We start from the raw sequence: 17,973 nt of genomic DNA on the forward strand, positions 1-17,973 counted from the left end.
GTCACAGAAGAGATTGTGACAATGCTGGCAACCTGGCTCCTCCTACTTCTGTTACTCCTACCCCATAAAGCTCTTCCCAGCTTTTTATCCCTTAGTATAGTTCTGAGATATAAGTACAAAGTTAAATTTGGAAAGGTTCACCCCATAAAATCCAGCTATGAAATTCTCACCAGTGTCATGTTCAAAGAGAATTTAAATGCCATAATACAACTTAAGGGACGAGTGTTAGGAATTTAGTGCTGCCTCTCTTATGACTGAAGACTCTTTGGAAAAGTCCATTTCTTTGTTTAGTTGAGTAGCTATTTCTACCTTTATCAGCCATCCTCAAAATGATTGCCTCCTGGTCAGTACAGAGCAAGAATCCAACATCCTCTTTTCTGCTCTTCTTGAATAGCTTTCAACTCCCTCCTTCTTTGTTACTATCCAAAATGTTAAACTCCTAAAACATAGGTCTTCTGATTCACAGCTGGATGTGCTTAACCCGTCCTAGAAGCCTGTGCTTTGTGCTTTTACATTATTTAGACCTGCCAGAGAAGTCGGAATCTGTTTCATCTTCACCTTGTCTTTTATAATATTTTTTTTTATCTTACAGTGTTCCCATTAGTCCTCATGGGCATGCTTATGGGCTAATATAGCCCTCGAAATCACCTTCTGGCATCGAAAATTCTGCCTTGGGGCTTCTAAAGCACAGGAAAGTCTGCAGGGACCCCTCTCCTCCAGGCCAGTTGAGTCGAGTCCCTGGATCTTTAGAGGAATAAGAAACGCACCCTGACAGTAATTCCCTCCATTGGGTACACCCGTGCTACATTCCAGCAAATGAATGTTACATGTGGATTTTAGTGTATATTATTTAAAACGTACTCATCCATACTATAAGAATGCCCTTCTTTTCACTGTCAGTGCAAAGGTGACATGTGTTAAGTTAAATGTGACCTGTATTACAGGAAAAAAAGACAAATACAATTCAATATTATGCTATTGGGAGAGGATCATTGTTGCATAGTGCCAACACATCAGCCTGGGCACCAGAAGACCTGCCCCTAGCTAAGTGACTGACTGTACACCTCACTGGATGATACAAAAGCTTCAATCAGACACAAAATTCTTCTTATTCTTAGCATAGTCTCTTCGGAGAGTATGAAGAGAAAAAGCACAGGACAGAGTCTTCCAGTTTGGCTTGAGATGAAAATTTCTCATCTTAACGAAACAAAGAAATCCTCTTTAGGAAGAATATACTTAAATGTAGTTTTATTGAAATTATGAAAAAACATACTTCTCTAAATATAAAACATGACCAGACTCCTTCCAGCCTTTCCATTCCCGGGGTCCAAGACCAGCCTCTGGCCTGATCTGACTGTGTAGGCAAAAATCCATACCTCCCTCGAACTGGTGTGACTTTATATAGCAAAGGCTCAGGAACACCGTGTGACCTGAAGACACTGAAGACTGTCCCATGGCTTGTGTTCATGAGCAGCTCTGCACAATTCTTTGCTAGAACTTTCTACAATATACTGCCATAAAATTAAGTACACTGAGTATTGCATGCTAAAATGGTTACTAGGCCTTTGAAAGGTTGCCTTCTGATACTGTTAGGTGGATATGAAAGGTTACAAAACAGTACGCACTTAATAATCTCATTTGTATTTAAAAATATATACAGAACAAAAGACAAGAAGTAGACAGAGGAAAATGTTGAGAAGAGCTTTGACTGGTGTTATTACAATGTTTTTCATTGTTTTATGTCTTGCTCATCTTTAATGTCCTAAATTTTATGAGCACACTTTTCTCTTGATTCGGTAATACATACATGGGTATAAGGTGACAATAATCTAAAAAGGAATTCAGACATGGTACACTTTGCTTCTTCCCTGCCTTTTTTCCTAGAAAAAAAGGCTCCAGAGATTGCCCATCTCTGGGACTTGCTTTTTTCATGAAAGTGGAAAGGAGCAGTAGAGCTGGTGGGAATTCATGATGTTACAGGAAGTGCAGATAAGACATGCATCACATCCTTCCAGTGACTTAGGAACAAATCCAAAACCAGCTCCAACAGAGGAGGGGCAGCTGGATATCAGCCCCAGTTCTATTCTCCTGGTAGAAGGTAAGAACTGAAGCCCATCTCTAAGATACATTCCTGAAAAGAGAATGGCCAGGTCAGGGGATAAATGCAGTTGTACTTTAGGAAGATAATATTAAATAGTACCCTATCGGAATTGAACCATTCTGTACTTCATTAGTGATGTGTGCCAAGAGAGTGTATTGTCAAAGGGGGATTTTTGCCAGTTGGACAAGTTAAAAAGGTATCATAGTTTAGTTTCTAATTTCAATTTCTGTGATTTTGAATAAGGTTGGTTTAGCATTAATTCATATGCTTAAGAGTCATTCGTATTTTTTTTTTCAGGAATAGTCTATTCTGCCAATCTTCCTATTGGATGGTTATTTATTTTTCTGTGATAGGAATTGTAAGTATTTTTTTCCACCTTGTCACATGTTCTTTGACTTTGAATATGATTATATATGTGTGTATTCGTGGTGTGTTTTATTTTCTTCTTTTCACAATTAGAAAGTACTTTCTCTCTCCAGCAGTAGTGTCTAAAAACATTTTTGATATCACAGCTAGATGGAGCTTATTGGTATCTTTTAGATGCTGCTAAACCTCCTACAGTGTACCAGGCCAGCCAAAAATGTTAAGAGTGCTGAAATGGAGAAACCTGGGTTTAAAGAAAGCAGTCCACATGTTTCTAATAATTTAGAATATTTTATATTTACATTTTCACTCAATTTTATCTTTTTTTAAAATTTATCCTTATCAATAATCAATAGTCTACATATTCAAATGTCAATTTTTCTGGATAAGTACCCCTTGTACCACCATCAGTTATTACTCATGCATTGATGATCTATTTCTGTGCAACATGATTGCTCTTTCAAATCTTAGAGGCTTAAAACACAAACAATTATGATGTCACACAGTTTCTGATGGTCAGGAATCTGAGACTGACCTATCTGGGTGGCTCTGGCTCAGAGTTGCTCATAGTTACAGTTAAGACATTTGACAAGAATGCAGTCATCTGGAGCTTAAAGATAAGCTCCAGAGGTCATTCCCAAGGTTGTTTGCAGGCTTTCTTTTCTCATTGGCTCTTGACTGGAGGCCTCTGTCCCTTGCCATCCAGGTCTCTCCATAGGTGCCTATGTATCTTCAGAATCTAGCACCTGGTATTCCCCACAGCAAGCGTTGTTCCAAGCCAGAAAGAGAACTCCCAAGAGAGAAATTGGAGAGTTTCTTTTCTTTTTTTCTTTTTCTTTTTTTGTGTTTTTTTAAAAATAATCTCAGAAGGAACATACTATCACTTCATTTACAATCTATCTTCCACATTCTACTATCACTCATTAGAAGTGAGTTTCTAAACTCAGCCTTCAATTTCCAATTCAGTTTTGCCTCACAAGGGAGAAATACCAAATGACTTGTGGATGTATTTTTAAAACTACCATGTACTGTTCTGTGGTGTCAGATCTGGTTTGAATATGTCCCCAAAAGGTTTATGTGCCAGGAACTTAGTTCCATGTGTGGTGGTGTTGAAATGGTAGGACACAATAGAAGATAATTAGGTCATGGGCACTGCCCTTGAAAGGGATTAAGGCAGGTCTTATAGGACTAGAGTAATTCTGATCAGCCTGGCATCATCCCTGAATTCCTCTCTTGCACATGCTTCTCATCTTGTCCTCAGGCTTTCCTGCCATCGTGATGCCAATCTCCATAAAGCCTTCACTAGACCTAAGCCAATGCTGGTACCCTGCTCTTGAATCTCCAGTTCCATAAGCTAAACAAACATTTTTTCTTTATAAAGTGTGCAGTCTCAGATATTTTATTATAGGAACATAAAATAGACAAAGATACTCTGATAACTTGAGATGCCTCCTTTGTCATATACTTAATCCCCATATGAATTAAGCTAATTTCTATAATTAATGTACATTGCTTCTGACAACTTTTTAGAAGGTATTTTTTTTAAATTATGCCTCAGTCTATAATTTGTATTAAGGAACTTATCACATTTGTAAACTTTTTTTATGTACTTCTGTTGGCTTGGTGGATCAAAGGAAATCGTGGATATAAAAGTGTTTGCAAAATCTGGAGAAATACAGTACAGGAAGTTACTACTATTGTTGTTTTTGTGAAGATACAGCCCCCAATTTCTGTGTTTTAATTCCAGTTTGATTTGCTGAAATTGGTTCTTGGATCCAAGTTGGAATGTAAGTTGTGGGCCAGTTTTGGAATTTTCCATCAAAACATTTCCTGTGGATTCAAACTAAATTGAAACTCAACCCAGGAAACAAACATAAAATGTGCCAACTAGTTTATATTTACTGAGTCTTATCTGTCAATCCCAGAGGGTCTCTTTTTATCCTTTATGTTCTTATTTAGGCAAATTGCAGTTACTGCAGGAATATATAAACACACACACACACACACACACACACACACACACACACACACACATGCATTTGGATCTGAAATGACCTATGCTTGTTCCTCCACAATAAAGTACAGGAGGAGTTGCCAAAGACATGTCGTGTGATATGAGAGGTGCTGAGCTGAGCTACAGTGTCCTTTTGTCTCCTTTGAAATTCTGCCTGAGGAGACCTTCCCTGTTTTTTGCAGATTTTTTTTAATTGAACAGGTCATTTGCTGTTGTTGTTATTGTTGTTTTATTGTTTTGTTTTTTAAGATGTACATAACTCTAGAACAGGTATTCCTTCAATCTTATTGATGATTGTAGGCTAGTTTAGAGGGAGGGAGAGATTAAAAGAAAGGATAGCATCCTTGAGATGATGGGCAAGGAAACAGGGAAGGAGAAAACAGAGCTTCAGATGGAAAGGTGAGCTTTGTCTATCTATAGTAGGCATCCTTCACATTCATCAGGGCATTAGACTTTTTAATATATAAAATCTCTAATTGGAAGCCTGTGTGTTGGAACCAGCACATAGACATGAAACATTTAAAAATTCAGCAATTTCTTCAAGACATTTTGGCTTGACTCAAAAGCACCAGAATATTCCATAACACTAGCATGTGTGGCAACACTCAACCAGAGCTGTGCAGTGTCTGCAATCTTTAGATGAAGTCAGAGCTTTAGAGTTCCCTGTACCTTAATCAACCTTTAGGCTACCCCATTGCTGTGGTCCCCTGTTAGAAACTGTTCATCACCTTACTTGCTCCGTTGTTATTGAAGTATTGGAAATATCTTTTTTTTTTTTTTTTTGTACCTATGGGACTAATCAAAGTGGGACAAAAAAGACAGATGCAAGGGACCACATATTTGAAGGAATGATTTGCTGGTTTCAGGATGGACATCCACCTTGTGAGTACTTGACTGTGGCATTAGCTAAGAAGTCAGAAGTATCATTAGAGCCCTCTGTCAGGCCATATGCCCATATGTCCCCACTTTGACATCATATGATTTTGGATACTGCAGCAGCCACTTAGCCTTGGTGACCTTTCTTTTCATCACTTGTTGTGATGTACCTTGTTCCTATCAGGAAGATAAAGTGCACCGACTGCGTTTGAACTGCAGGGGCGATTGGCACTGGGTGATCCACACTCCCCATCACGCGCTCCCCTGCTTAGTGCCATCAACCTGCCAAAGGATGCTGCTTTTGGAATGCAGACTCAGGTTTTACCAGCTGTTCTCTTGGCAGCAGAGAGCTATGAGGGCTTTCTCCATTTCAAATGCCATTATGGCAGACTTTATGCTTACCTCTTCACAGGTTTCTTAGGCTGGTTCAAGCTTTTTATTAAGGATACTTTTGGTGACATCAGTCAGGGAGAACTTCTTCAGAAGAACATGATCAGGAAGGCATTGACAGCTCATGCCTGAGGGTACTTAGAGGAAAGGTTGTCTTCATTCTAGCCCTGCTAGCTGCCAGGACACAATCTCATTCACATCTTAGAGTGGCTAGTTGCTCACCATGAACCTCAGTCTCCTTATGTGCATGCACTTTTTCAGGTTTCTTTCCCCATTTTTCCAGAATTTAACCCACTCTTCCAGGCATTTGGTCGGTCAAGAACTGTACTTATGCTCAGTTTTTAAATTAAAGTACCTTGTTATTTAGGTGACTCCTATACCTTGTGTAGAAGATTAAGATAGAAATAATGATTTAAAAACATCTTCAGTGAGTGCACTTCAAGTGTTCCTAAAAGTATCTGAACCACACAGGGCAGAAATGCTGGAGGCAGTTTTGCCATGAGATACAAAGATATTTTTTTTTTCTCTCTTGTATTTATCTCACATGTCTACTGGGACTTATTTGGGTGTCATAGAAACTCAATAATTTTGGCTTAACCCAATGTTTATGTTTGTCCCTTAGCCAGAAATCAGATGTCATCAATAGCCAATGTTCTATATTTCTATCCTTGTGTCTTTAGCACAGAGCTTTTATACTTGAGTGTGTTGCCTTGTGGTCACAAGAAGGTTGCCTCATCTTTAGCTTCCACTCTGCATTTGAGGCAAGAAGAAAATGCAAGAAGGAAGAAGAAAGGAGAAGTACTTATTTTGATAGAACAAAAAGCTCTCCCAGAAACACACAATAAATGTTTGCATACACATCATTGGCCATAACTATGTCATGTAGCCATCCCTAAGAATAAGGGGAAATGAAAGAATATTTTGATTGAGAGTAACTCTGTCTTCCCCCCACCCCTCCCTCATGTTCTGTGATTACAAAAGGATTAAGAGGAAATTGATAATGAACAGGAAACTAGCAGTCACTGTCTTATTTATTTCAGGAAAACGTATTGTTTTGTTTGGATTTGGAATGTCCCCCAAAAGCTCCTGTGTTAAATACAAAGTAGCAATATGCAGAGTTGGAGTTTTAGAAAATGACTAGATCATGAAGGCTCTAATCTCATCAGGGAATTAATCCATTTAAAATATTAATAATTGAATGAGCTACAGAGTGGTCACTGTAGGCAGGTAGAACACTGTTGGAGGAAGTAGGTCTCTGGGGGGCATGTCCTTAGAAACTATATCTTATCCCTGGCTCTCCCCCACCCTTTTCTCTGCTTTCTGACTGCTATGAGCTATGTAACTTTCCTCCACTACACCCTTCTGCCATGATGTCCTGCCTCATCTCAGGTGCAGAGGAATGGAGCTGTAGTCACTTAGCACCCTGTAGCCTGGGTAGTCTTTCTTTAGAATGCCTGTCATGCTGTGCCTTTGTTCTATCAAGAAGACAAAGTATACTGGCTGTGTTGTCCTGCCTCATCACAGGCCTAGAGGAATGGAACTGATCCACCCTGGACTGGACCCTCTGAAACTGAGAACCACAATCAATCTTTCCTCTCTATGTTGTTCTTGTCAGGTACTTTGGTCACAGTGATGAAAAGCTGACAAATACACAGATAAGCATCTCTGGGAAATTATTTTTCCAACTTTCTTCTCTCTTAATTTTCTGCTGTCTCATGTACCATTTGAAAGACAGAAATGAGGTCATCATGGAGGTATCTGAAATGAGAGGATTCTGATGCCTACGACATTGTGGTAGGTTTAACAGCTAAATCTGAAACACTTGGGAATCTGAGCATCCTTGGAACCAAATGGCTCTGTGTCTGCAGATGGACGTAAAGGGAGGCTGTGCAAATTATTTCTTCTGTGCTGATTCTGCCAGACATTTTCTTTTCCTTATCTGTAGATCAGTGAAAGGCTGAATTATATTTTTAATTATTAGTGTTGGACTTTGGGACTATAGCCTGCTGCAATGTGCAAACACAAGTAAAGCAAATACATGACAACATGAATAAATTTATTTAAAGTAAACTATCCTCTTATAATTACTTTCTTGGATATTCAGCATAATTTCTTCTCAGGCAGCATGGACAGTTATGGCTATTTGTTATTATCAGTCATATCATTAATATTAACAGTAATAGCATGTGTTGAAGACCTTCAATCAGACATAGCTCTGTAAAGAATGTTGCTGGGACCCTGGTGATGGGCTTCTACTCTAAAATAGAAGGCAGAGGCAACTTCAAAATACCAGGAGGAAAATAAAATTTCTTTGTAGAAATTTCAGTCACTGACCGGAATATGTGCAACCAATGGGATGGAGCTCTTTGGGAGTTTCCTGTAAGCTCTTCGATTTTTTTTCCAGTGGGTCAGTCATGTTCAATTAAGTGAAATATGTAATCAAACTCTGTGGGTATTGGTCCTTAGGTGATAATTAAGCCATTGACATGACAGATGACTAGATAGTTTGGCAAAGCCACATGGCAAATGAAGAGTTAAGGTATGTGGGAAAGTAGATATTTCAGAAGGCAGAGGAAAGAAAAATGAAGTGTGCATTAACCAGCATTTCTTTCAACACTGTATACGGAAGTCTTTTATTTATTGTTGAGGTTTGAAAAGTCGTTTCTCAAGCTTGTGGAGCCGTTTTCATTAACAACAAGAATGTGAGAAGCTCTTCTACTGAAGGCCTTGTTATTTATCTTCCATGCCTAATACCTAGTCAAAGTAGCAAATGCACAATTAAAGTCTGTTGAATAAATGAATGACTGAAAAGGGAACTAACCTTTTGAATTATATTTGACTTAACTAATGCTATGTCAACACGATTGAAATGGCTATGGAATGGTGAATGAAATGAACACATCTATGATGAATGAAGGAGGGGGCAATCACAAGGGATGAAGGAGTAGCAGTAAAAAAAAAAAAAGTAAGTCATTCTGCATGACTTTAGACAATTAACTTCATCCTTTTGAGCTTCAAGTAGTCCATACTTCACAGAATTACTGTTAAAATAGAAATATATTTAGATTTTATACAATGTCTGGCATTTATAAACTGTCACTGAACCTCAGACATTACTACTATCTTCATTCCTCTGGGGACTGTTGAAGGAATCATGGATCAAGACCAAGTTGGTGGGATTTGTGTTGGTTGTTGTTTCTCAACTATGGTTCTGAGATCTGTCGCAGACCTTTCTCAAAAGAGAAGTGCAAGAAACTTCATCCACAAACCAGGTAGCCTCCAGAACCTCCAAGTACAAGACTCACGGGATGGAGATTCTTAATTGGGAGATTACAAATGACAACAGGGAGGTTGGAGAAGAAACTTTTTACAGAATGGGAGTGCAGGGGAGAGGAGAGGGAAGGGGTGAGAAAAGTATCCACAGGATGAAATATGGATTCATGCTGGGAAGAAAGGGGAAGCTTTTTCTTTCAAGACAGGGAAACGTGTTCAGGAATGGCCCTGGCTTCCTCAGTGTAGAGGAGAGAACTTCAGATTAAAGACTGAGGGGGAGATATCAGAAAGGTCCAAACTGCATGACGTCTGTGAGAGAACAAAGTGGAATACTCAAGTTCAGAAAGAAAAATCATCCTTCCAGGTACTTAGGGAAGGCTGGGATCATCTGAAGCCCTTCTTCAAACCAGCCAATAGCTCTGTGGCTATCCAGTTCACCTGCCCTCATCTCAGCTTCAGGACTTCATTAGTTCTGGAATAGATAGTATTTTAATCGGGATTTTAATTTTTTTTAACACTGTGACCAAAAGACTTGGCAAGAACAAGAGGAGGAAAAATCTATTTGACGCTCATGGTTTCAGAGGTCTCAGTTCATAGATAATTGACTCCATTGCTCTGGATCCCAGGTGAGGCAGAGTATTGTGGCAGAAATGTGTGGCAGAGGACAGCAGCTCAGGACATATCAATAAAGAAGCAGAGAGTGAGATAGTCTGCTCACCAGGGACAAAATATATACCCTAAAGCTACTCACCCAGTGACCTACCTCCTCTAGTCACATGCTACCTGCTTACAGTCACCACCCAGTTAATCCATTCAAGTGGGTGAACACATTGATTAGATTAAGACTCTCATAACCCAATCATTTTGCCTCTGACCTTTCTTGCATTATCTCATACATGAGCTTCTGAGGGACACCTCATACCTAATCAATAATATGCTTTTTGTTCACTTCATACCATGCCTCTAGTCTCTTTGCTCCCAATCATCCTTCACACAGCAACCAGGGTGTTCTCCAAAACAAAAACCAGAAGATCTTATTTCATAGTTAAAATGCTGACCATTGGCTTTCCAACTAACACACTGCATCCCAGCAACACTGGTGTTTTTTTCTTCTTTCTCTTCTCTCCACCTGTGCCCAGTACACATATAAACAGCTTTCCCTCTGCTCTCCAAACTGCTTAATTCTCTGCATTTTCAGTAATTCCTGCAGATGTTTTTCAAAACCTTTACACCTCCCTCCTTATCCATAGCTGAGTTAGAGGCCTCTCGTCTGCCTACTTAAGCCCCTGTACCCCTCTCTTATCACCAACCTACCCACTTCTTGTCTATTTCTGTGTCCTTATCATTCATGAGTATGAGTGTGCCTAGAGGGTCTTGTTGCTTTTATATAGACTATATCTGGTGCCTGGTACATGGCAGAAAGCTTTCTCTTGAATACAAAGATAAATGAGTGGATAAGACATGGCTTTACCCAGAACACATACTGAGCAAACAGCCTCTGCTTAAGATCATTTTCTGTGATACCCAAGGAGCTTCTTGGGTCTGACCTTCATAGCTTCCCTTGCTGACCTCCTCATAAGTCACTTTTTCTAATTATTTACAGCAGCCAGCCTTTTCAGTCATTCTTGATTTGATTTCCTTAATTTATCCTTCCAAATATCCTTAGGATATTTATTGGGTAGCCAAAAGGGCAAAGGGAGATTTTTATGCAGGTCATGCCTTCACCTGAATAAGAATTCTTGCAGGCAATGAAGTCAGCCTCCTTCTCAAGAGATTAAAAGCCTTACATCTGGAGAGTCATTTAATAAGGTGTGAACATTTGTATGTTGTCTTGCTGACTTTTAAAGGTAATTAAAGCTGTAAGTGGGCTAATGGTGAAGCTTCTTCCTTGATAGGAGGGGCTGTAGTTCAGACCCTTTTCTGGAAACCGACTAGTTGTAGAAGAAACCATCCCAAAATCTCCCAAGCAAGTACCTCTGACATAACTAGGCAGCAAGCTCATAAATCAAACTTATCTCACCCAGTCACCCTGCTCAGTGAAGTTTTGAAGGTTAAACATTACAATACTTAATTTGGTTTTATTATTTTAAACCTGATCATATATAAACTTTCTTTTAAGGATTAGATATATAACCAAGATGAACGCAGCACTTTCATCTGTGGGATAAAAATAAAAATTTTCAGTGTATGAAATTGCTAAGAAGAGATGTTTATTTTTAATCATTGCTACCTATCAATTAACAAACACAAATGATAAAATTTTAAGTTATTGGTCCTACCAGATAGCAATAGAAAACTTATTGTTTTGTGCTATTGTATTTAGAATAACCTATTGTATTACTGTCCCCTTCATAGCTAAAGTATCAAATCATAATTTCCAACCTATTTCTAAATTGTAAAGTAATGCTTTTTTGAAATGAAATGTTGTTTATTCCCTTCTTCTTCTCCTTTTGTTCATTCCCCCCAAAAGTTTCCCCTCTTTTAGTCTCTGTGTATTGGTATAACCTAGCATGAATAAATGAACAAATTTTCCCAAATAGTTCATCAGTATTTCTTCCTATTAATTGTGCAAATTTATGATTCCTAGAATTTTTCTCAATATTGCCCCTCACTTGTGTACTTCTCATTGCTTACATTAGCAGAAACAGAATACTGAAAGGAGCTTAGCATGTCTGGCTGCCACTTTTCTTGGAATGTAAAAATCTATCATGCCTTTCAAGTATGCTGCATTGGGTATTATTCATTTACTTTTTAATTACTAGCATTTATATCATTTTTTCTATCTTTACATATTACTTAAATGTTCAAAGGAAATATTCCCTCACTGCCAATCTGGAGAGCTTCTTTTTGAAGACACAAGTAGCATGGGGAGTCCCAGCATATGCTGACTTGAGCCAATCTAAATAGTTGGCAGTTGGCTGCTGTCGGAAGCAATTTTGAATCTTACTATATTTGCTTTTCAAAAACAAATAGAACAAGTGTTAGAAACTTTCTCCAAACAATGCTTATTAGGGTCTGTTACTTTTCCCCTCTGTCCAATTTTTTCATTTGACTTTAAGTGTTTCCTTACCAGAGTTGTTGTAACTTTTGTGATGTTCCTTAACTGGAGTCTGAGAGAGATTTCCTGAAATGGGAAACACACAGACTTGGTGATGACTGCTTTGGAGAGTTCCCATGATCCATTGCCTCAGATTCTGCTAGTTCCCAATGGAGCTGTGTCTTCAAAACCCAGCTCTTTCTATTTTCTAGTTAGTGTTTGTGATTCTCTTCTTAAATCTGAATTTGATAAATTATCATAGTTTCCCTTGATTTTTTTTCTTCTTTTAAAATTCTGCATTAGAATGAAAAAGATGGATAGTTTTACAATCACAAATAGTACAGAATTAGAAGAAATAGTACAGAATTAGAGGAAACCCCTAAATCTATATTAATTCAAAGCTATTGTTTATCAATAATTTTTCTTTATGCTCAGAACTTAGTTTCTAACAAAGTGTTGGGACACAGTTTTATTTCCCAGTGAACATTGCTAATTTATATGGTTGAAAAATAATATTAAGCACTAGAAAGTTTTATTAGAAGTGAATACAAGTGGATTTTTTCCAAGTAAGTTTCGCTTTACATTATACTTAGAGTACCAGAAAATTGATCATGGAGGTCCATTGCTATTAGACTTTGGTTTGTTTTAGAGCGACCAAAGTTGTATCCTTCTAGTATCTAACTAAAGATTAAAAGTCTAGATCATCCCACTGTTTTTTATTTTTTGTCTTTTCCTTGAGAGACAATTCATCTAAAAGGCCAGTTTTCTGGTTTATTATTAAGTGATTCAGAATTAAATATAAGTTTTTATTCCTGTGAGGGGTATCAAGTCCATATTCTGAGGTAAAATATGTTTATTTCAAAAATACAATATGTGTCAGTAAAAATGGGTCCAGCAGGTTTGATAAGTACTGGGTAATTCCTTTCCTGGTGATATGTGACAATCACTAACATTCCTCCTGAAATCTTTATGTGTTGATGAATTAGCCAATTTGCACTGGTAAGCCATGTCTGATCCAGTTATTTCAGTCACCTTAATAATCAATGCAGATCACTGCATGATCGATTCGGCAGCAGAGATGGGAATTAATCATAAAGACAGTTCTCCAGACTATGGTCCAACGTAGTGCCCACAAATAAATGTGGTCATATTCCAGGAATTTTTTTCCCCACAGGATTCTTTCTTAAATTTTCCATTTTTGGTCTTCTTTTTGTTGGTCCAACTATAATTTCAATCTAAGTCTTAAAACATTGTAAGAGACATTATGTTTATGAAATCATGTTTAGATGACACAACTGATTTTTTTAACTTTGGGCTAGACTATAAATATATTTGTTTAAATCCAGCATGAATGCTAGCTTAGAAATTTAATCTTTAAAATGACTTGACAGATTTTATTTTCCTCTTCTGGTTCTATTAAACTAGTTGAGAATATAAACACTTGCTATGTATGCATCCACACTTAGGCAAACATGCTTGACTTGTTTGGTCATTTCTAAGTTCCACATAGTCTGGACAAGCCATACACTTAACATGTGGGATTTTGATGGTTTTCTAAAGGTATTTTTTCTCAAGTTCGTCGACTTGCTGATGTTAATACTTTTTTTGATAGCTCTTCCTGCGAAGCCTGCTCAATACTGTTCCCAGTGAAATGAAAAACATTTATTTTCATCTATGAGAAGTTATCAAATGCCTCCGCTCACCTGCTGATAGTTTTTGCTTCAATCCCATGTGGCAATGTATGCTTTGTCGTGTGACCCTCAAAGCCCACGGATACAATATTCATTAAAAACTGGATTGTTCTCCCTATAAAGTTTGAGAGGGTTATCAAGTAGAAAGATACCTATGATTACAATGACCTCTGAGGCTTAAAAATACTCATTCCTCCAAGAACTTTAGTCTTTGAGATACAGGAGTTTACACCAAATTAATATAATATGTATCTAGTGCTTTCAATGTGCAAGTCACTAAGCCTGGGTATTGTCATTTTTTCTCTCTCACATTTTCACAAGACAAACTTGGCTTTTGGAGTGCATCTTAGTTTGTTTGTGCTACTGTAACAAAATAGCTTATATTGAATAATTATAAAAATAAAAATTTATTGCTCACAGTTCTGGAGGCTGGGAGGTCCAAAATCAAGGTGCCAGTGTATCTGGTGTCTTGTGAGGACTTGCCCTGTGCTTCAAAGACATTACCTTTTTTAACCTCACATGGTAGAAGGAGCAAAGCCTCCTTTATAAGGGCATTAATCCCATTCTTGAAGGTGGAAATCTCTTAATCACTTCCCAAAGTCTTCACCTCTTAATTTCATCACATGGATATTAGGTCCTAAGATATGAATTTTCTAATATTCATATTGAGACCAAATCCATCAATATACAGACCATACAAGATGGCAAAAAGAATTCATTTAATGGTCCCAAGCACCAGCCTGAGGTTGATATATAGTTTAGGACAAAAATATGAAGATATTTAAACTTAGGAGCTGTCTTCATGATGTTGCATTTAGATTTTGGCCCAAACAACCATTAACTTAGTAAGCAGCAAACCCAAGAAGTAAGAAAATATTCAGACCAGATGTTTTAAATGTGAATAGAGGAAAATTATTATTTTTAATACACATGTCAAATCTCTAGTCATTTATTTAATATGAACATTTTAATTGGTCAAGAGAACTAATGTTATTTTTGGCCATACTGCTAAGTATGGCCAAAAATAACATTTTTGTTATTATTTTGTTAATACTGCTTTTTCACTGATATGATGTGATAAGTTCTTTTAAAATGCATGTAAGGTTTTTCACAATTTAAACAATAGGGAAGACATGTCTACTATCTGCCATGTTTACTCTCCTTACCAGAACCACATGACCTGCCCACTTTAGGGAATGCATCCATTTTTTTTCTTTCATTTCATTTCTTCTTCTTTTATTTAACCTTTTTAGGATGTTGATGGACCTTTATTTTATTCATTTATTTATATGTGGTGCTGAGAATTGAACCCAGTGCCTCACATATGCTAGGCAAGTGCTCTACCACTGAGCCACATTCCAGCCCTGCTTCCATTTATTTCTTGCTCCATTTTCACTGCATCCAAGTGGCACCTTTAATCCAAGTCCTAAGGGATCCCCACAGGTGAAATTCTGCAGATTTTGGTTCACAATGAAGATAAAGCTTCTTGGCTTTATTTCCTCCTATACTTTATGTTTTCCATTGTGAGCCACCGTCTGCAGAATTTGACCTGTGGAGATCTCTTAGAATGTGGTTTAAAGGTGCCACAAAGGATGACTTGCATAGCTTTGGTGAGGGATCGCTTGGAAATTCCCAAACTTGTCAGGAAGCACAAATTGCATCCCCAAATCTGAAGGTTGCAAAGTTCTCAGAGAAGACTTTCCCTAAAACCTGGGTGTAGAATAAAACAAAGCATTTTCATTTCCATTTGACTGTGGGAAAAATTTTCTTAGTTCAGGTTCAAAGACTGCCTAGCCCTTTCAGGGTCCCAACTACCTGTGGGGAATATCAGTCCCCACTTCATGCTGTCTGCAAAGACCTAAGACACTAAGCTATTCTCTGAGGTTATTGATATCAGAATTACCCATGTCTCAAGAGCACCCACTAAGTCACCTTCACTTGCTTCCAGGTTTCAAATCCTCTTTCATTATTGGATTCCAGGAATTTTCTTTAGTTTATCATCATCTCAGCTCTGTATTTAAAATATATTATTTTATTTTACATGACATTTCTAATTCTTAATCAGGAAGAGTTTCAGGATCTAGGGTCTGCCATGTGTAAGGCATATGGCTCACAGACACTCAGGTTTGCTGACTAAAGCTACTTGGTTTGCTTTTGGTTTGCTTTTTCTAGCCTAAAAGGCTGCAGGATGTAGAATTTCTGCCACACAATTTTGTGTGCAATAGTTGGAGCTCTTATTAATTCTCTTAGGTAGATTAATATTAGTTATGTGTGCATCAAGGAATTTTCAACTTAAATTACAGTTGTTCCAAGTTTGCAGACTGTATCTTCATTTTCTCCTTAAGTCTCATTGTGTCTAGTCCAGTGACAATACATGACAGCTGTTGAATAAATATCAATTGCTTGACAATAAACAATAACAAGCTTCTTTCATATGGGTTGAGAAAAGCACTGTAACTGTTTCTTTGCTATCCTTTCTTTTCATTTAAGCTTTTGAATTTTTCCTTCTAGGGAAAGGTATTGAATACTTATGATTTAATAATCCTTCATTCTACCAAGGGTGGTCTTTTACAAGCAATTAGTATGGATACTGAAAACCCAACCTAATCTTTTTACTTCCCTCTCATTATTGGCTGATACAACCCTGGACATTTCAAGGTTCTAAATTTTCGTTGTGTTTAGTCCAGAATAGTTAATTTAATAGCTGTGATTTGCCTTTTTAAAAAGGTATTTAAAGAGAAAGGTAAGATATTTGAAGACAAAGATAGCTATTTGTGGAGAGCAGAGATATACGTGTGTGTGTGTGTGTGTGTGTGTGTGTGTGTGTGTGTGTGTTTTAAGAGTACCAGTTCAAAGGCCTTATTTTATGTCTAGTTAACCTACAAGCTTGGAAATTCTGAAACACACGTGATGGGCACCATCAAATAGGGGATTTCTGAAATTATAGTTGTATGCTAATTACTCATTTTAGGTTGTGATTTTTTTTTTTTATTTGAAGCAGTAAATGATCCTAAACTCTCTGTCTCAGTGAGGGGGGGGGAACCTTGGAAGTCGGGGACTGTTAGTCACCAATATAGGAATTGCCACTTTTCTAAACCTGAATGGAAATGAATTCAATAAAAAGAGACATAATGACGGATTTATAAAAGTAACGTTCCTTCACATAATGGGTTTCTTATTCTAATGTTTCTTTACTGTAATCCTTTAAAATTATGCAAAAAATTTATTATTTAAGTGGTAGTAAAGAATTCATTAAAAGATTAATAGTTCTGGTTTACCAATTCACTTTACTAGGTCACTTAATTATTTAGTTCATTAATTCTGTAAATGTCAGACTTACCATGAACTCGAGTGATTTGCATAAGTAAGGTTATAGTTCTACTGGTAATCACAGCCTAACAACTTCAAATAGGAATTTGGCATCATTTGTACATTTCAAATGAAATAAAGTCATTTTTTTTCTTCCAAACCAGCAAGGGAAATCCAACAGCTAAGAAATCCTAACAATGCAATCTAGCTATTCATTCTTCAACCTTGTCCATTAAAGGGGCCATAGTGGGCATCTGTAATGAAAAATAATCTCCAAAGAATAGGACAGAAATAGCTTTCAGATTAAGCAGTATGAAGGACTCTACTTTTGAGATACATGCTTTACTTTAAAAAGTATTCCCATCAATGAAAGTCTTCTAAGGATCCATATTTTATTTTATTTATTCAAAATGGTCACTCACTGGGAAAGCTTCAAAAAGAGCAACATCTCATTACCATATAGGTCCTAGGGCAGAGCTGGCAGTTCATATATAATGAATATCACTTATACCATGCTAATGCATTCACATCACTCAGAGGCACTGTTTACATTGAATACAAGAAAACCTATACAATATAAAATTGGCACAGTATTAGATTTAACAATGAAGTTTGTAGAAATAGCCGTCAGCTAATAGGTAAGCTTTACCATGAGTCATTTGTATAATTCATGGAATAAGATATTCTTTATTTTTTTTTATTTTATGTAGTTCAACATTATCTTCACAAGTCAAATTGAAACAGTCTAGCATTTATTAAATAAAATGAAGTGTTTGGAACTCATGGGCTCTAGAATGGCACTTACCAAGTATAGGTTCTTCCTCAGGTGACATTCTTTTCCTAAGTCCCCCTGAGAGTGGTGCAAGTACGTGTCTTTCTTAGGAATGCTTCTCACAATCCGGAGCTCAGTGGTTCTCCC

This window comes from Urocitellus parryii, chromosome 3 (assembly GCF_045843805.1).
Source record: "Urocitellus parryii isolate mUroPar1 chromosome 3, mUroPar1.hap1, whole genome shotgun sequence".
In the NCBI taxonomy this organism is placed as follows: Eukaryota; Metazoa; Chordata; class Mammalia; order Rodentia; family Sciuridae; genus Urocitellus; species Urocitellus parryii.